We start from the raw sequence: 21,413 nt of genomic DNA on the forward strand, positions 1-21,413 counted from the left end.
TGGTTTTCCGTTGAAGAGGAAAGGGTGATGTAGCAAAGTAGCGTAAGTATTTCCCTCAGTTTTTGAGAACCAAGGTATCAATCCAGTAGGAGACCACGCGCGAGTCACCTTGTACCTACACAAACAAATATGAACCTCGCAACCAACGCGATAAAGGGGTTGTCAATCCCTTCACGGCCACTTGTAAGAGTGAGATCTGATAGAAATAATAATAATAATAAGATAAATATTTTTGGTATTTTTATGATATAGATTGAAAGTAAAGATTGCAAAATAAAATAGATTGGAAACTTATATAATGGAGAATAGACCCGGGGGCCATAGGTTTCACTAGTGGCTTCTCTAAAGATAGCATAAGTATTACGGTGGGTGAACAAATTGTTGTCGAGCAATTGATAGAAAAGCGAATAATTATGAGAATATCTAGGTATGATCATGTATATAGGCATCACGTCCGTGATAAGTAGACCGACTCCTGCCTGCATCTACTACTATTACTCCACACATCGACCGCTATCTAGCATGCATCTAGAGTATTAGGTTCATAAGAACAGAGTAACGCTTTAAGCAAGATGACATGATGTAGAGGGATAAACTCATGCAATATGATATAAACCCCATCTTTTTATTCTCGATGGCAACAATACAATACGTGTCGTTTCCCTTTCTATCACTGGGATCGAGCACTGCAAGATTGAACCCAAAGCTAAGCACTTCTCCCATTGCAAGAAAGATCAATCTAGTAGGCCAAACCAAACTGATAATTCGAAGAGACATGAAAAGATAACCAATCATACATAAAAGAATTCAGAGAAGATTCAAATATTTTTCATAGATAAACTTGATCATAAATCCACAATTCATCGGATCTCGACAAAGACATCACAAAAGAAGATTACATCGATCTCCAAGAGAATCGAGGAGAACTTTGTATTGAGATCCAAAGAGAGAGAAGAAGCCATCTAGCTACTAGCTATGGACCCGAAGGTCCGAGGTAAACTACTCACACATCATCGGAGGGGCCATGGAGTTGATGTAGAGGCCCTCCGTGATCAATGCCCCCTTCGGCGGAGCTCCGGAAAAGGCCCCAAGATGGGATCTCTTGGGTACAGAAGGTTGCGGCGGTGGAAATAGGGTTTCATGGTGCTCCTAGATGTTCTCTAGGTATATGAATATATATAGGAGGAAGAAGTAGTTCGGTGGAGCAATGAGGGGCCCACGAGGGTGGATGGCGCGCCTAGGGGGGTAGGCACGCCCCCTGCCTCGTGGCCTCCTCGATTGTTTCTTGGCGTCCACTCCAAGTCTCCTGGATCACGTTTGTTCCAAAAATAACGCTCCCGAAGGTTTCATTCCGTTTGGACTCCGTTTGATATTCCTATTCTGCGAAACACTGAAATAGGAAAAAAAACAGCAATTTGGGTTGGCCCTCTGGTTAATAGGTGAGTCCCAAAAATAATATAAAAGTGTAAAATAAAGCCCATTAACATCCAAAACAGATAATACAATATCATGGAACAATCAAAAATTATAGATACGTTGGAGACGTATCAAGCATCCCCAAGCTTAATTCCTGCTCGTCCTCGAGTAGGTAAATGATAAAAACAGAATTTTTGATGTGGAATGCTTCCTAACATATTTCTTAATTTAATTTTTCTTTATTGTGGCATGAATGTTCAGATCCGAAATATTCAAGATAAAAGTTTAATATTGACATAAAAATTATAATACTTCAAGCATACTAACTAAGCAATCATGTCTTCTCAAAATAACATGGCCAAAGAATATTATCCCTACAAAATCATATAGTCTGGCTATGCTCTATCTTCATCACAAAAAATATTAAATCATGCACTACCCCGATGACAAGCCAAGCAATTGTTTCATACTTTTGATGTTCTCAAGCTTTTTCAACTTTCACTCAATACATGAGCGTGAGCCATGGACATAGCACTATAGGTGGAATAGAATGGTGGCTGTGGAGAAGACAAAAAGGAGAAGATAGTCTCACATCAACTAGGCGTATCAATGGGCTATGGAGATGCCCATCAATAGACATCAATGTGAGTGAGTAGGGATTGCCATGCAACGGATGCACTAGAGCTATAAATGTATGAAAGCTCAACAAAATTAACTAAGTGGGTGTGCATCCAACTTGCTTGCTCATGAAGACCTAGGGTAATTTGAGGAAGCCCATCATTGGAATATACAAGCCAAGTTCTATAATGTAAAATTCCCACTAGTTTATGAAAGTGACAACATAGGAGACTCTCTATCATGAAGATCATGGTGCTACTTTGAAGCACAAGTGTGGAAAAAGGATAGTAACATTGTCCCTTCTCTCTTTTTCTCTCATTTTTTTCTTTTTTTTATTTGGGACTTTTTTTCGTCCGGAGTCTCATCCCAACTTGTGGGGGAATCATAGTCTCCATCATCCTTTCCTCACTGGGACAATGCTCTAATAATGATGATCATCACACTTCTTTTTACTTACAACTCAAGAATTACAACTCAATACTAAGAACAAAATATGACTCTATGTGAACGCCTCCAGCGGTGTACCGGGATATGCAATGAATCAAGAGTGACATGTATGAAGAAATTATGAACGGTGGCTTTGCCACAAATACAATGTCAACTACATGATCATGCATGGCAATATGACAATGATGAAGCGTGTCATAACAAACGGAACGATGGAAAGTTGCATGGCAATATACCTCGGAATGCCTATGGGAATGCGATAATAGGTAGGTATGGTGGCTGTTTTGAGCAAGGTATATGGTGGGTGTATGATACTGGCAAAAAGTGCGCGGTAATAGAGAGGCTAGCAAATGTTGAAGGGTGAGAGTGCGTATAATCCATGGACTCAACCTTAGTCATAAAGAACTCACATACTTATTGCAAAAATCTATTAGTTATCGAAACAAAGTACTAAGCTCATGCTCCTAGGGGAATAGATTGGTAGGAAAATACCATCTCTCGTCCCCGACCGCCACTCATAAGGAAGACAATCAATCAATAAATAATGCTCTGACTTCATCACATAACGGTTCACCATACGTGCATGCTACGGGAATCACAAACTTCAACACAAGTATTTCTCAAATTCACAACTACTCAACTAGCATGACTCTAATATCACCACCTCCATATCTCAAAACAATTATCAAGTATCAAACTTCCCATAGTATTCAATGCACATATATGAAAGTTTTTTTTGTTATGACTAAAAGCAAATTGCCATGTTGTTCTAAAGGACTCTCAAAATAATATAAGTGAAGCATGAGAGATCAATTATTTCTATAAAATAAAACCACCACCATGCTCTAAAAGATATAAGTGAAGCACATAGAGCAAAAATTATATAGCTCAAAAGATATAAGTGAAGCACATAGAGCAAAAATTATATAGCTCAAAAGATATAAGTGAAGCACATAGAGTATTCTAATAAATCCTGATTCATGTGTGTCTCTCTCAAAAGGTGTGTACATAAATGATGATTGTGGTAAACTAAAAATCAAAGACTCAAATCATACAAGACACTCCAAGCAAAACACATATAATGTGGTGAAGAAAATTATAGCTCCAGGTAAAGTTACCGATGGACGAAGACGAAAGAGGGGATGCCTTCCGGGGCATCCCCAAGCTTAGGCTTTTTGGTGTCCTTGGATTTACCTTGGGGTGCCTTGGGCATCCCCAAGCTTAGGCTCTTGCCACTCCTTGTTCCATAATCCATCAAATCTTTACCCAGAACTTGAAAACTTCACAACACAAAACTTAACAGAAAATCTCGTGAGCTCCGTTAGCGAAAGAAAACAAAACACCACTTAAAGGTACTGTAATGAACTCATTATTTATTTATATTGGTGTTAAAACTAATGTATTCCAACCTCTATATGGTTTATAAACTCCATTACTAGCCATAGATTCATCAAAATAAGCAAACAACACACGAAAAACAGAATCTGTCAAAAACAGAACAGTCTGTAGTAATCTGTAACTAACGCAAACTTCTGTAACCCCAAAAATTCTAAAATAAATTGCTGGACGTGAGTAATTTATATATTAATCATCTTCAAAAATAATTAACTAAATAGCACTCTCCGATAAAAAATGGGAGCAATTCTCATGAGTGCTAAAGTTTCTGTTGTTTACAGCAAGATCAAAAAGACTTTCCCCAAGTCTTCCCAACGGTTCTACTTGGCACAATCAATAATTAAACACAAAAGACACAACCAAAACAGAGGCTAGATAAATTATTTATTACTAAACAGGAGAAAAAATCAAGGAATAAAAATAAAATTGGGTTGCCTCCCAACAAGCGCTATCGTTTAACGCCCCTAGCTAGGCATAAAAGCGAGGATAGATCTATGTATTGCCATCTTTGGTAGTCAATTCTTCAATAAGGCACCTATAACTCCTAGGAGTTTCTTTCTTTTTATTAATTATCAAGATCCTAGGCATGAAATCGATAAAATCATTTGTAGCAAAAGGTTCCTTAAGGACAGTGAGAAAGTTGGGGTGAACACTTATGGATTTGAGGTCCGCATTTCCCTTACTAGAAGTTTCACCCTTATTTTTAGGAACATACATCAATTTGGAAATCTTAGCATTAGGAGGAGTGTTTTTCATGGAAGAAAAGGCAGACCCAAGGTTGCTAATAATATCCTCAATTTTATCAATTCTAGTGGAATCTTGATCTATCTTTTCATTAACCATAGGTCCCTTTTATTTAAATTTTTTAAGAGAAACTCCTACCTTAGATCCGTATTGGGTCATTTGGTTATGGATCTTTCTATCCAAATTTTCAATCAACTCAACGGTGGAAACTTTATTTTCAATAATTTCAAACCGTTGCATCACGTGTTCCAAAGTTAAAATAGTTCCATTAACCAAAAGAGGTGGTGGACAAAAAAAATCTATCGTGGCATTATAGGAATCAAAAGTATGGCTCCCCAAGAAATTTCCTCCGGTAATGGTATCAAGAATATATCTATTCCAAGGAGTGATGCCTACATAAAAATTACGAAGAAGAACAGAAGTAGATTGCTTCCTAGTAGATCTATTTTGCGCATTGCAAATTCTGTACCAAGCATCTTTTAGATTTTCTCCCTCCCTTTGTTTAAAATTAAGAACTTCATTCTCGGGAGACAAAGTAGTAGATAAAGGACTAGCCATAATGATGAAGCAATCCAAAAAGAGGGAAACGGAAAGAGGGCGAATAAAACGGAAAGGGTGAAGTGGGGGAGAGGAAAACGAGAGGCAAATGGAAAATAATGTAATGCGAAGGATAAGAGTTGTGATGGGTACTTGGTATGTCTTGACTTGGCATAGATCTCCCCGGCAACGGCGCCAGAAATCCTTCTTGCTACCTCTTGAGCACTGCGTTGGTTTTCCCTTGAAGAGGAAAGGGTGATTCAGCAAAGTAGCGTAAGTATTTCCCTCAGTTTTTGAGAACCAAGGTATCAATCCAGTAGGAGACCACGCACGAGTCACCTCGTACCTACACAAACAAATAAGAACCTCGCAACCAACGCGATAAAGGGGTTGTCAATCCCTTCACGGCCACTTGCAAGAGTGAGATCTGATAGAAATAATAATAAGATAAATATTTTTGGTATTTTTATGATATAGATTGAAAGTAAAGATTGCAAAATAAAAAAGATTAGAAACTTACATAATGGAGAATAGACCCGGGGGCCATAGGTTTCACTAGTGGCTTCTCTCAAGATAGCATAAGTATTACGGTGGGTGAACAAATTACTGTCGAGCAATTGATAGAAAAGTGAATAATTATGAGAATATCTATGTATGATCATGTATATAGGCATCACGTCCGTGACAAGTACACCGACTCCTGCCTGCATCTACTACTATTACTCCACACATCGACCGCTATCCAGCATGCATCTAGAGTATTAAGTTCATAAGAACAGAGTAACGCTTTAAGTGAGATGACATGATGTAGAGGGATAAACTCATGCAATATGATATAAACCCCATCTTTTTATCCTCAATGGCAACAATACAATATGTGTCGTTTCCCTTTCTATCACTGGGATCGAGCACCGCAAGATTGAACCCAAAGCTAAGCACTTCTCTCATTGCAAGCAAGATCAATCTAGTAGGCCAAACCAAAATGATAATTCGAAGAGACTTGCAAAGATAACCAATCATACATAAAAGAATTCAGAGAAGATTTAAATATTGTTCATAGATAAACTTGATCATAAACCCACAATTCATCGGATCTCGACAAACACACCGCAAAATAAGATTACAACGAATAGATCTCCAAGAGAATCAAGGCGAACTTTGTATTGAGATCCAAAGAGAGAGAAGAAGCCATCTAGCTACTAGCTATGGACCCGAAGGTCTGAGGTAAACTACTCAAACATTATCGGAGGGGCGATGGATTTGATGTAGAGGCCCTCAGTGATCAATGCCCCCTCCGGCGGAGCTCCGGAAAAGGCCCCAAGATGGGATCTCTTGGGTACAGAAGGTTGCGGCGGTGGAAATAGGGTTTCGTGGTGCTCCTGGATGTTCTCGGGGTATATGAATATATATAGGAGGAAGAAGTAGGTCGGTGGAGCAACGAGCGGCCCACGCGGGTGGAGGGCGCGCCCAGGGGGGTAGGCACGTGTAACGCCCCGAGACCGTTGCGCCAGGTGGCTTCCAGTTATTCGCTGTTGTTGCCTTGTCATTTGTTTGCGTGTCATGCATTTCATATCATGTCATCATGTGCATCGCATTTGCATACGTGTTCGTCTCATGCATCCGAGCATTTTCCCCGTTGTCCGTTTTGCAATCCGACACTCCTACGTCCTCCGGTGCCCTCTTTTGTCTCTTTTTCTGTGCGGGTGTTAAACGTTCTCGGAATGGACTGAGATTTGCCAAGCGGCCTTGGTACACCACCGGTAGACCGCCTGTCAAGTTTCGTGCTATTTGGAGTTCATTTGATAATCCAACGGTTAACCGAGGAACCGTAAAGGCCTCATGTGTGTTGCAGCCCAACACCCCTCCAAAGTGGCCCAAAACCCATCCAAACCCCTCCATACTCTCGGCCATTTGATCATGATCGTGTGGCCGAAAACCGAACCTCATTTGGACTCTCCTAGCTCCCTCTACCTATAAATAGGTGCCTCCTCCTCAAATCCCGGATGAAACCCTAACTGTCCCTCTCCTCGCGCCGCCGGACGCTTCCCTCCACCGACCGGACATGTCCACTGCCCTCACCGCGCCACGTGTCGGTCCCTGATTGGGCGAGCCGCCGCTCCCACTTCGCCTCACCCGCGCTGGCCCGCTCGGCCCGTGCGGGGCCCTCGCGGCCCGCCCGCAGCGCCGCATCTCTCCGCCGCCCTCGGCCCGCGAGAGGAGCCGCGCCACCCCGCGCATCCTCCGCCGGCCGCCGCCGCCCCTCGCCGGCTGGAGCCGAGCTCTGCTTCCTCGCCGGCGCGCCCTCGCCGCCGTTCCTTGCCGCGGCACCGGCCGGACCTCCCCGCCATCCTCCTCACCGGATCCGGCCTCCCCGGCCCCGATCCGGCGAGCTCCACGCCCCGTGCCGCCGTCCTCTTCATCAACTCCTGCAAGAGCTCCGGCGAACCTCAGGATCCACGCCGCCCGGATCTGGATCCAGAAAACCCTAGACTGACCCATTTTTCCCTAAGGCCCCAACATTTTCATGCACTTTTCCTCATGCCATAACTCTGTCATCATAGCTCCGTTTTGGGCGTGTGATATATCAAAATGTTCATCAGGATGTCCTCTTCATTTTGTTCCATTGTACCATGCTTGTTTGAGTCCATCTTGATGCCCAAATGACTGTTGCAAGAGTGCTATAAAATGTTAGTTCCTGATTCTGAACAGATCTTGAGCATTTGTCATTTTTGCCATGATTATTGTGTGCGGCATATGGGCATGAGCTCTACATGTGTTTCGTGATATGCCATGCCATCTCTACAGGGGTATATGCCATGTATTTTGGTGATCAATGTGGTGACTAGCACAAGCATGCAAAATAGCTCTCGTGATGTTGCTGATTTCAGGGACTTAGAATTTCACTAAGTTATTTTCCTGCTATTATTTTTATGCCATGTGTTCATGTTGCTACAGAGTGATCCATGCTTCTTTTGAGTATGCTCAGTAAGGATGATTTGAACATATGGTTATGATCTATCTATCCATGTCCTTGTTTGCATTTATGGAGTAACCTAGAATGACTGAATCTTGCTCTATTTTTGCTATAAAATGTTCCTGGCAGATTGTTTACGTGTTAACCAATTTTGCCAAGGTTTTTGTAGTTGATCCATGCATGCTATGAGATTGTTCTTGCCATGTTTAGCTGCTTGATCATGCCTTCTTGCTGGTAGTATGCTTAGTTTGTCATGAAATGCCTTGTGTTGAGTGCATCGAGCTCGCAAACATGCCTACGTAACTCTGTTTTTGCCATGTCTAGTTTTCTGCTAAGTCTGAATCTGTTAACGAAACTTGCTATGTTTACATGGGTGCAATCATATCTTTTGATCCCTTTTGGATTATGGTAAGTAAGGGACTTTTGTTATATGCTTTGAGTAGATTCATTCCATGCCTTGTTTTCCATGATATGTTCCTGTAGCGTGTTGTTATCTTGCTCTAAACATTGCTTCCTGATGTTAATTCCTGGCATGTTAGTATTTTCACTAAGTCTGTAATGCTGATATCTTTTGCACTTTTTCCATGCTTGTTTGAACCTGCTTTTCTGTGATTTAGCCGTAGCTCATTGTTAGTATTTTGTCAAGCATCTTGCGTAGATCACTGCCATGTGCTTTGTTGCTATGTTGGAGTGAAGTAGCTTAGTTTCTTGTTGTATTCTAGATGGCATCGTGCTGTTAATCACAGAATCGTTCCATTCTTGTTTTGCTTGCCATTTGCAAACCGTGCATCCGATTCCGGTGATCTTTATATCAATTTTGACCGAAATCAACTCATCTTTCCAGCGGCGCACTTGGTTTGCAAGTTTAAGCCTGGTTCAATCTTTTCCTTCTAGAGCACGCATATGCATTGCATAGCACATCCCGCATATCATGCCATGTTTTGCATCATGTTGCTTGCGCATTGCACCGTGGTTGATTGTGGCTTCCTTTGCTTGTGTTCTTGCCTTGGGTAGAGCCGGGAGACGAGTTCGTGATCGAGGAAGCCGTTGAGTACGCTTACAAGGATCAAGCTTTCGTCCTCTCTGAGAACATTGTAGGCAAGATGACCATACCCTCGAAATCACTTCTATCTTTGCTTGCTAGTTGCTCGCTCTTTTGCCTATTCCGCGATACCTACCACTTGCTATATCATGCCTCCCATATTGCCATGTCAAGCCTCTAACCCACCTTGTCCTAGCAAACCATTGTTAGGCTATGTTACCGCTTGGCTCAGTCCCTCTTATAGGGTTGATAGTTGCAGGTGAAGATTGGTGTTTGTTCCATGTTGGAACATGGTTTTTATTGGGATATCACAATATCTCTTATTTAATTAATGCACCTATATACTTGGTAAAGGGTGGAAGGCTCGGCCTTATGCCTGGTGTTTTGATCCACTCTTGCCGCCCTAGTTTCCGTCATACCGATGTTATGTTCCTTGATTTTGCGTTCCTTACGCGGTTGGGTGTTATGGGAACCCCTTGACAGTTCACTTTGAATAAAACTCCTCCAGTAAGGCCCAACCTTGGTTTTACATTTTCCTAACAACCTATTACCCTTCCCTTGGGTCGGCCAACCCAAGGGTCATCTTTATTTTAACCCCCCCGGGCCAGTGCTTGTCTAAGTGTTGGTCTGAACTAGGCAGCCTGCAGGGCCACCTCGGGGCAACTCGAGGGTTGGTTTTACTCATAGCTTGACCTATCCGGTGTGCCCTGAGAACGAGATATGTGCAGCTCCTATCGGGATTTTCTTGGCACATCTGGGTGGCTTTGCTGGTCTTGTTTTACCACTGTCGAAATGTCTTGTAACAGGGATTCCGAGACTGATTGGGTCTTCCCGCTAGAAGGAATATCCTTCGTTGACCATGAGAGCTTGTGATGGGCTAAGTTGGGACACCCCTGCAGGGTTTTGAACTTTCAAAAGCCGTGCTCGCGGTTATGGGCAGATGGGAATTTCTTAATATCTGGTTGTAGAAAACCTGACACTTACCTAAATTAAAATGAATCAACATCGTGTGTAGCTGTGATGGTCTCTTTTCGGCGGAGTCCGGGAAGAGAACACGGTCTCATGTTATGCTTGAACGTAAGTAGTTTCAGGATCACTTCTTGATCATGATAGCTTATCGACCGTGCTTTGCTTCTCTTCTCGCTCTCATTTGCGTAAGTTAGCCACCATATATGCTAGTGCTTGCTGCAGCTCCACCTCACTACCTTTTTCCTACCCATAAGCTTAAATAGTCTTGATCGCGAGGGTGTGAGATTGCTGAGTCCCCATGACTCACAGATTACTTCCAAAACCAGATGCAGGTGTCGATGATGCCATTACAGGGGATGCGACCGAACTCAAGTGGGAGTTCGACAAGGATTCAGGACGTTACTATGTTTCCTTTCCAGACGATCAGTAGTGGAGCCCAGTTGGGGCGATCGGGGATCTATTGCATTAGGGGTTGTATTTCTTTATTCGGTTCCGTAGTCGGATCTTGATTGTATTCTGGATGATGTAATGCTATATTTATGTATTGTGTGAAGTGGCGATTGTAAGCCAACTCTTTATCCCTTTCTTATTCAGTACATGGGATGTGTAAAGATTACCCCTCTTGCGACATGCCTACTATGCGGTTATGCCTCTAAGTCGTGCTCCGACACGTGGGAGATATAGCCGCATCGTGGGTGTCACAAGTTGGTAATCAGAGCCTTCCCCGACTTAGGAGCCCCCTGCTTGATCGAATCGCTGGCGTTGTTGAGTCTAGAAAAATGTTTTGAGTCTTATAGGATTATATATATCGGACAGTAGGATTCTTTTTACTCCTTAGTCCCTTCGTCGCTCTAGTGAGGCCTCCTGACGTAGAGTTTTGACTCTTCTCTTCTCAAATTTCACGATTTTTTTTTCAGGATCACGTGGGTATCTTGGAATCGTTCCGATGGTTTTGTGATGAGAACATTGTTCTTGGTGCCTCCTGACATTTAGGGGTTGTGACAGTGTCCCGGGGAGTTGAGCTCCGAGGTGTTGTCGTCACAATTTTATCGTTGCAGTTCTGGAATACCTGAGCTTCGCCGACATCGAAAATCTCCTTTATGCAGTTGTTGGTGAGATAACCTCGACGCCACCCAGTACTGGGGCGGGAGTTCAGGAGTATTGCCATAACTCATATAACGGATGCTTTTCGAAGGTTGAGGTAAACGATTTCCGAAGGTTTCTTGGTTATGTGTTGAAGGATGGATAGAGCTGGATGTAGGATTTGGTAGTTTTGGGTGAGATATTATGCTTCCCCTGTATCCCCAACACCTGATTGCATAACTAGAAAGTTTCGGGAGTTTATAAGTGGGAATTCAAGTATCACGTAGGATTTCTTTCCAATAGACACATGATACGATATGGGATCTATCATATGTTTGTTTCCGGCTTATTTTGCAAGCCAATCTGTTGGGGATATAACTATCAGTTATGACCCGCCCCGGAGGGGCCAGGTCAACCCCAATGGCGGGTCACGAAGGAAGCCCAGTAAACACTCAAGACGATAGTTTATAAAACCTTATAGAAGGCCTAAAGGCCTTGAGGCAGCTTAAGGCCCAATATTGTAAACCGCCGTATATAAGGGAAAACTTGTATAGAAAGGCATGTAAAAGAAGACACCAAGCCGGACACGTTTTATGAGCCGGCTGGGACTTTGTAGGCCACCAGGCGTCAACCCGTGTATATAAGGGGACGACCCGGTGGCGGCTTAGGGCAAGAAACAAGAGATCGATAACCAAGCCGGCGAACTAGCCTCTTGGTAATCGAAACCCCAGCAATACCAACACAACTAGACGTAGGCTTTTACCTTCATCGTAAGGGGCCGAACTATTATAAAACCTCTCCTGTCCTTTGTCCCGATTAACCCCTTTAAGATTGCTAGTTGCGATGGCCCTACGACTAAGTCCTTCCACTAGGACATCTGCCGTGACAATTCCATGACAGTTGGCGCCCACCATGGGGCCAGCGCATGGTGGATTTGAGTTCTTGAAGGGCAACTTCGAAGGGCTCAAGGGATACGCTCTGGGCCGGATGACCAAGAGTCGTTGCGGCAAGCTCTACATCGACGACGAAGGCTGGGGCCCCAAGGCCGACTCAATCGAGTACGGGTACTGGGTCCCCTTCGGTAGAATTCATGTCTTCATCGGCCGGATCGGCGAGTCGGGCCCTGAGCCGGACGTCCACACCAACCTCGTCGAAACGGCTCAGCGCGCGAGGACCACCCGCGTTTAATCTGTCGTGAAGCATGCTTTCGTAGGCTGCGTCCATGGCGGTGAATACTCTGAAGGATCGGTGGATGGCGCTAAGACGGTCGTCTGTTCTGACACTACATCATCAACGGGTGAGACGGACTCTTTGTATCAGCTTCAGGATGGCATGCTCGGGGGCTGTTCCGATGGCAGCAGTATTCCGGACCCCCTTGAGCCGCCGAATTGGGCCGGAGTCTTCATGGTAGGAACACAGCCCGGGCAGAACTCCACAGCAGCAGCAACAACAACTACCTGGTCAGCCACAGCCGGGTCAGGAGACCCCGTGCGCCCCCCGACTCAGATTCTAATGGACCTCACAGATAAATTGACGACTCTGTTGATTGTCGTGGTAGAGCCGGTGGATAAAGCCCAGCATGACGCAGAGGTGGCACGCGTACGTGAAGAGATGGTACAAGCTAAAGAAAATTTAGCAGCAGAGGAGGTCAGGATGGCAGCGGAGCGGGCGGCTTTGGACGCTCATGCTCAACAGCTTCAAGCGGAGACTTTCCAGCTCTCGGTGGATCTGAACGCATCAAACGAGGTCATGAGAAGAAGGAATCAGAAAACTAAGTCACGTCTACCTCTGATGCTCGATCCTAGGAACCTTTTTCATACACCCGAGGCTGGGGCAAGCAACCCGCCGGAGGCAAATCGGATCACGACGCCCGGGGCACCGGTTCAACCGCGTGCCATGGAACCACCTCGTGTACATACCGCTCCGCCTCATTATGTACCAACACCGCCGGGTCACTTCTCCAATCCCTTGGTGTTAGGACCCCGATTCTAAGTCACACCGATCTAGCCTGTAACACCTCATATCACTTTGCGGCCTCACGCACGGTATTCCCACGGGTGTCGCCTTACCATGGCTCGGGACCGTTTGCGCCTTTTGGCTCATGTATATGATAGTGTCGCTAGCATCCATATGACAGAGAACCCGGGCCGACATGACTAGTCATGAACCCAAAGAGGCACTAACTTATGGGGACAGGCATACATGAATCAACATCGAGCATGTTGGTCAGCAGCGTGCGAATCCGGGCTGTAGCACTGGGCTAACAGGACTCCGGTGAACTGGGCTGTAGCAGGCTAGGCAGGACTCCGGGTGTCATCGCGTGACATTTCCCCGAAGGGACACACACAGGAACGAAGTGAATCACATGCTGGCTAGTCAAGTGTTCCGGAGCAGTAGTGCTGGGCTAGCAAGACTCCGGTGAACCGGGATGTAGCGGACTACTATGGCTCATGGAAGCACAAGACTACATTTCCCCATAAGAGAGGCTACCAAGGATAAACAACTAGGTTGTTGGATCCCACACATACCAAGCATTTCAATCATACACACAATATACTCAATATGTGCAATACAACATGGCATCACAACAAGACTCTATGACTCAGAGTATTTATTCATTAAGCTCCGAGGAACGAGATATTACAAACATGGGTCTCATGACCCAACAATCATAGCATACAAGCAAAGCACATGCGGAAGCTTAACTTGTCTGAGTACAGACAACTACAAATGAAGAAGGCTGAGAAGCTGACTATCTACAAGACCCTCCCAAGGGTACAAGATCATAGCTGAGGTAACAAGCTAAACGTCGAAGTCCACGCGGAACTACTAGCGAGACTGAAGTCTCTCTACAAAACATAAATTAAGAAAACGTGAGTACAAATGTACTCAGCAAGACTTACATCAGAACTAACTACATATGCATCATTATCAACAAAAGGGATGGTGGGGTTTAACTGCAGCAAGCCAACTTTGACTCGGTGGCTATCCTGAACTACGACTGCAAGTAACTCTTTTGCGGTGGTGCACACGAGTCCACATATTCACCATATCAATACACCACTATGGATCCACTCCCGTCTCCCTACAAGAACGCCATCCATAGCACTCATGCTTATCTTGCGCATTTTTAGAGTATCCACTTTCACTTGTCTATGAACTATGCAAGGGGTCCAAGTTTCCAGATCCGAGGAATCTGGCTATTCAAATAGATAATGATAATCCTGCAGGGGTGTACTTCTTCACACACGCTCTCGCCACTTATCGCTTTGTACACGTGATGTACCTCGGCAACCTTCAAGCGGAAGCCGGGCGAGGGAGTCGGCCACGACCTGACTAACCAACAAGTCTCTAGTCCAGGTTTATCGCCTATTCGGATTCCATACGCAAGGAGATCCGGCCGGGGTGTCGCTCACGGCCCCAAACGATGTGTGCAGGGTTCCCAAGCCCACCATCCGGGTGCCACTTGGTACACCGTGCCACTGTGCCTAGTCTGTCCCAAGCCCACCTGTACCGGGTGCCACTTGGTAGACTACTAACACTACCTACAAACACCAGAAACTAGTTGCAACTCCTGGACAGAGATCAAGTGGATTAATAAGTCGAGAGGGGTCGAGTTACCGGGACCCAATGTGTGGTAGTAACTGTTCATGGATCACAAACACAGAACTCAGTTCATGAGGACGGCTGCAATGAGACAACCCACCATGTACTCCTACATGGCCTCTCACCGCTACCTTTACCAAATCATCTTCACATACTTAGCTCACACACAGTAGGACATGTTCATCACCATTCCAATTCATTCCCGATGAATCAGACCTGACTCAACTCTAAGTAGTAGCAGGCATGACAACATGCATGAATGAGTAGGCACATCAGGGCTCAAGCAATTCCTACTCATGCTAGTGGGTTTCATCTATTTACTGTGGCAATGACAGGTCATGCAGAGGAAAGGGGTTCAGCTACCACAGCATGTAACAGTTGAATCGTTGTTGTTCTAATGCAATAAAAGAGAGCAGGAGCGAGAGAGTGGGATTGTATCGGAATGAACAAGGGGTTTTTGCTTGCCTCGCACTTTTGAAGATAGCATTGAGTCTTCATCAGTGTCAACGATCACAACGTCGGAACAACGTCTACCGAGAGGGAACAACACTGGCAAACAGAGAAGAAACACGATCAATGCAATGCACAATATGATGCATGATCATTACATGGCAATATGGTGTGATTTGGACTAATGCAATAGGAAGTCATTTTGGTTGAAGTGGAAATCAAAGCTAGACCAAATTCCAACTCCAAGTCTATTATCAAATTTGTCCTAATCATGTTTCATCCTAAACAATGAGGTTAACTTGCTCAAACATGCATGAAAATAGTACAGATGGATAGATTGGATTTTTCTGATCATTTTTCATATATAATTTATCTTATTTGGAGTTATAGATAATTTTCTATGATTTTTAGAAGTTTTTGGGCATTTTCTGGGATTTTCTAATTATTTTAAATCCAGAAAATTATTAACTACGTCAGCATTGCGTCACTGTGACGTCAGCCAGTCAACAGAGGCGGTCCAGGTCAAACCTGACCAGTGGGGTCCACTGGTCAGTGACCCAGGGCTGTGTTGTGTGGCTGACAGGTGGGCCTGGTCAACGGCCACGTCAGCAAGTTAACGCTAACGTGTGGGGCCACTGTGGTTAGTTTAAGCTAAATAGAGAAATAAACTACGGTTAGCTAAAACATGGGGCCCAGGTGTCAGTGACTCAAGGGGGTTAGTCAGCAGGGTCATTAGTGGCTAATGACGGGCCACGTCATCTCACCGGAGTTCAACACCGGCGAGCACACAGGCGCGGTGGCGATGATCAGGATGGCTGCTCCGGCGACCAAATCGATGGCCGAGCCCACCTACGAGGAGCTGGGGCTCGTGCGCATCCAACTGTGGCAGGGGGAGGGCGCTAGGTGACCGGAGTTGGGCACGGTGTCAACCTCGGCGGCGGCCGGAGCTAAGGCGTCGAGCGGAACGGGGCTGCGGAGCATGACAGGAGTAGTTGGTGGGCGCTACCGGCTCCTGGAGCCGCGCAGAGCACAGCGGTGTGCTCGGCTTCGAGCTACGTTCACTCTAGCCACGGTGGCGACGAAGCGCAATGGCGGCGAGCTTTGGTGACGGTGGGGAATGGCGCTACGGCATGCAAACAAGACGGAGAAGTGGGGGGTTCGGGGAAGGAGCTCACGGCGGTTGCAGTACGCGTCTCAGCGGGCTCGGGGAAGGGTTGGTGACAGCATGCGGTCGTCGGCAATCTCGGCGGCCGAGAGGTTGAAGACGACGCCATGGTCGTGGTGCGGTGCGTCCGGCGTCCTGCGGGTCGTCCAAGAGGTGTGGGCGACGCTGACGGAGCTTCCACGCAACACGGGAAGGCGAGAGGGGGCCGGGGAGCGCGGTGGTTCACGGCGGCGCTTCCATGGCCGCATCGGCCGTCGCGCAAGAGAGCGAGGGAGAGGAGGGGATGGACACGAGAGAGAGAGGGAGGGGGCCCGGGGGGAGTGCGTGGTGCCGTCCAGAGGCATCCGGGCGAGCAGGCAGAGAGGAGGTGGAGGCCTCGGGCGCGCAGGCGTCGACACGCCTCTGCCTTCTGGCAGAGGTTGAAGACAACCACTCCAGCCAGTGGGCTGGGCCGTCCAGCTGGCCGCGCCAGGTAAGTGGCCCAGGTGACTCTCTCTCTCTCTCTCTCTGTTTTTTTAATTTGTTCTGTTTTTCTATTTTTGCTATTATGTTTTGATTTAGTTCAAAGACCAAACCATTTCCAAAATTCCTGAAATGACTTGTGGGCACATTTGGAAATATTTCCAACAGCCCTCAACCACTTCTAGAATTATTTGGGAATTTTTAATTATTTATAGCAATTAAATGCCCAAATTCAAATACTTAATGAGTTCATTCAAAAATCCAAGTTGAGCTAGAAAAATGTGCACCATTTTTGTCAGAGGTGCCAAAACCAATTCAAAAATGATGAACATTTTTAAAGGGCATTTTGGGTTCATTGAAAAGATTTAAGTTGAACCTAGTTGAATTTCATTTGCTGCTAGGGTTCAATAGTCCCCATTTCAACTTTCAAATAAAATTTAAACATGATGCAACAAGATCAAGAAAGGACAACAGGGGTTGAGCTAGGGCTGTGACAACTCACCCCCACTAAACAAGAATCTCGTCTCGAGATTCAAGACATGAGGTAAGAAGATAGAGGGGTCATAAAGCTAACACGATCTTCATTGCCCTCATCGAAGATGTTGATTCATTGCTTCAAATTGATCTTGTCTGCCTTCTGGATCTTCATCCAACACGATGACGATAGAAGAAGCTCTATAGGAATCGACCTTCTCGAAGATCGAACAACTCACGATCAACTTATGGGGTGAGATGTGGGAACATCTCTCGAGCTGAGGCACAAAACACATATCGAGAGGGGAGGAAAGAAACAAATGACGAGGTTTCAATTTGGCAGGTTACAATTCCACACTTGACTAAGATGGAGCATGAATTTCAAAGTAGCAAGGAGATAATTGCCATGATTTCGTAACATGATACCTTAAGGAAGGTGACTCATGGAATTATCCCTTAAGTGTCAAAAAGAATTACTTTTGATACAGAGATCATCGAAACTCTCTATACCAGCCTAAGGCAATTTACGAGCGATCGTTTGACGGAGTTCGGGAGAGCGACACACTCGGGCTAGAATGGATGATGTGAACTACCTTGTTAAAGACAACGCAAGGGATGATTTTGCTTGCGCGTGCTCTCAAGAACTTGAGCATTTCCATATTCATCAAGGTTCTACCAACATCCGAGTCGAGGGTCCTGGCAACACATCTTACTACCTTGACGAATAGTGATGGACAATGCAGATGCATAGAAAGACAACCCTTTCTCAGATTTCACCTTAGCGAGGCCAAGGGAATGAAATCTGGATGATCAACCGAGAGACATTTAGCACTCCGCTTCTAATGTTCTCCTTGATGTACTGGTTACCACGGTCATGCTTTAAAGCATCAACATAACCATCAAGTAGTGGTCGGACTTCGGAATACAATAGATCCATAAAGAACAACATCTGGAGTAAATCCTACGAAATCCTTATGGGGAGGTGGCCAACTTCCTCAATCAAGATACTACAATAATAGGTCTTCCGGCTGGGTGTGTTGGCCACGACATCCACTTTACCGGTTACAGAGAGACCAATATTATAGTTCTTGGAGTGTGTTCCAACCATCATATCTGCCTGAGATTCAGATCTGGTTGGTGTCAGGATATTGCAGACTCATCAAGTCTAGAAAGAAAAATGAAAGTTTGCAACACAAATCGACGAGATGACGTTGCGAGACTCTCGGGGGAATGAACTATCGTAGTAAGCTCCAAAACATGAGCCGGTTCTGCTACAAGCATGTGAACACGCTGTCCTAGACAAGCATGGTCACCTGGTAGTCTTACAACGAAACACTACCGAGTTCAGGGGGAACCATCAACGAGGATATCGAAGTCCTTCGTAAGTCTAGCTCTTAAGAAGAAACTTCTTCTCCTTGAACAAATCAACCAGTGGCTTGATGTGCTAGGGACACATATGGACTGGAGGTAGCGAGCCTATCAAACCATAGAATACTTCGCACATGCATGACTAACTTGGGATGACTCCAAAGGAAGAAAAACAAGCTTTCTCGAATCCACGACGCCAACTTGCATCAGATGCACATGAATTAGAGGAAGTCACATATTTCAACCGGACATAAGCTTCATGAACGGGACATGAGGGCAATTCTTATAAAGTTTCCAACACTAGTATAATGTTCAACATGAATCATGGGGGAGACAAAATGCTGCTGATGGGCTCAACATCAACTCATCGGAATCTCCATATCACTGGACTTCCACCATCATGTGAGCACGGTGATAGCATTGGTCAGACCAAAAGATGTAATGGTGTATGCTCGAGGGATCAACCATGAGTAAGACAACATTACGAACATCGTTGGTTCTGATTTGATTTGACGATAGCCCACACTCAAATCAAAGGATTGATAAGACAATAGCGCCGACAATTGATCACGTGGATCAATCGATGAAGATATTATCTTTCTTCAACACAGATACAAGATATCGGTTAGGGATGAGCGTGGTAGGACAAGCTTTTATCTTCCAACTCTCCAAGTTGTTGTTAAGCTTAACCAACTATTTTAGGGTATCCAACACAGATTCTTGGAGAAATAGTGGTTTATAGAAAAAATCAACTTGATCACGAACTCAACATAGCGGTCAGGTGATAACCAGGTAATACTTCCGAGAAGATATTCGGAAAATCACGAACCACCGATATGTTACTAAGCTCAAGATCAATCTTGCTTTTCAGGGCAAGACGATATGATCAAGGGAGAGAGGGATTGACACAATCCTAACTCATTGATCGAAGAGTGCACCAGGAAATATGGACTAGGTAGCAAGATCAATCTTAGAATGGTAGTTCAATAACCAACATGCTAAGAATGAGAATATTGTCCGTTACTACCAAGCAACAAGTTGCTCGGAGTATTGATTTCACACATCACAATCCACTTGTCGGCATTCCAGTTACAACAACACGAGGACCAAGGAATGAATGATGATGGTGAGAAGTATCACTGCATCAAGAATTCATAAGAGGTGGTGCAATTCTCATGACACTCCTAACATAAAGATGGTAACACTCCAAGGTAGAACGGAGCAAAAGCTGGATTAGCATTTTTATCTGCGGAGTACAACTACTTTGACCCAATCCTAGGAATGGATGAGGTACTGGAGTTTGTTTCTCCTAGTCATTCTGAAATAGAACGGCTTGACGGACCACAAGAATAAAAGGCATCGATGAACACGATTGCACACATACTCTTGACTATCAACTGATAGATGATGGTCGATATACAACTGAAAATGGACAACTCAAGGAGCATATAACTTCCTGAGTGACGCATGGATTAGTTTGTCGAACAAGTTCAACATATTTCTTCCGGATAACCCATGCTGAAGAAGAAGGACTGGAAGATTCACAATTTGAATGGAGAACTCATCGAGAGCACTCCTGTTGTGATCTTTTGATCCAACAAACTTCTGCCATAAGTGGTTCATAGTATTTGGAAGAAGGAAATACCACGGACCTTGAGGACTATCACAAAGGTTACTAATATCCTAAAGGTGTGAGCAACACTATCAACACGAGGTAAGTAGAGTGAATCTTGGGTCAAGAACCCAGGAGTAGAATACCTACTACTAAATGGCATCACGGGATGCTTTCGAGAATGGTGGCCAGATCATCACACCGGGAACACAAAACATGGCTAGATTACTAGGTGACTCTCTAAGACGCCTAGGGTCATAATAATAGCTCCAACATATATGTCGAGGCAACAGAGTACCTCAACTCACTGGCTAGTGTGCTTATTCTGACCAAAAGGACATCGGGAACGGAGGAAGGATTTGCAAATGCATCAGATTATTTAGAAACCTGGAATGACTCGGACAGCATAACGGCTGTAAACGCTTGAAAATATTTGAGACATCCTGCAAAATGGTGGCATAACCACTTAACATCGCAATATCAAAGTTCTGAGGCCAGCTATGAACATATGGAAGTAGTAGGAACTGAACTGAGGCTTGAACTCAACAATCCTAGGCAACTACGGTTTAGTAACACGTCATCCTGAGAGATAGAAGAGAAGCCTAGTTCTTAACCCCGTAGAAATATAAGATGACTCAGATCAGAAGGTCATGAGGATAAGGAGTAAAAAGATCCTTACGTTCCCTTCCATAATCAATTCCCTTATATAACTAAAGCATTTCTAGACTCAACTTCAACCAGCTTGGCTTGGTAATCCTACAGGCAGTCAGGCTCTAATACCAAAGCTGTCAGGACCCCGATTCTAAGTCACACCGATCTAGCCTGTAACACCTCATATCACTTTGCGGCCTCACGCACGGTATTCCCACGGGTGTCGCCTTACCATGGCCCGGGACCGTTTGCGCCTTGTGGCTCACGTATATGATAGTGTCGCTAGCATCCATATGACAAAGAACCCGGGCCGACATGACTAGTCATGAACCCAAAGTGGCACTAACTTACGGGGACAGGCATACATGAATCAACATCGAGCATGTAGGTCAGCAGCGTG

The sequence above is a fragment of the Triticum urartu genome, chromosome 6A (assembly GCF_056163025.1).
Source record: "Triticum urartu cultivar PI428250 chromosome 6A, HENAU_Tu73, whole genome shotgun sequence".
Taxonomy (NCBI): Eukaryota; Viridiplantae; Streptophyta; class Magnoliopsida; order Poales; family Poaceae; genus Triticum; species Triticum urartu.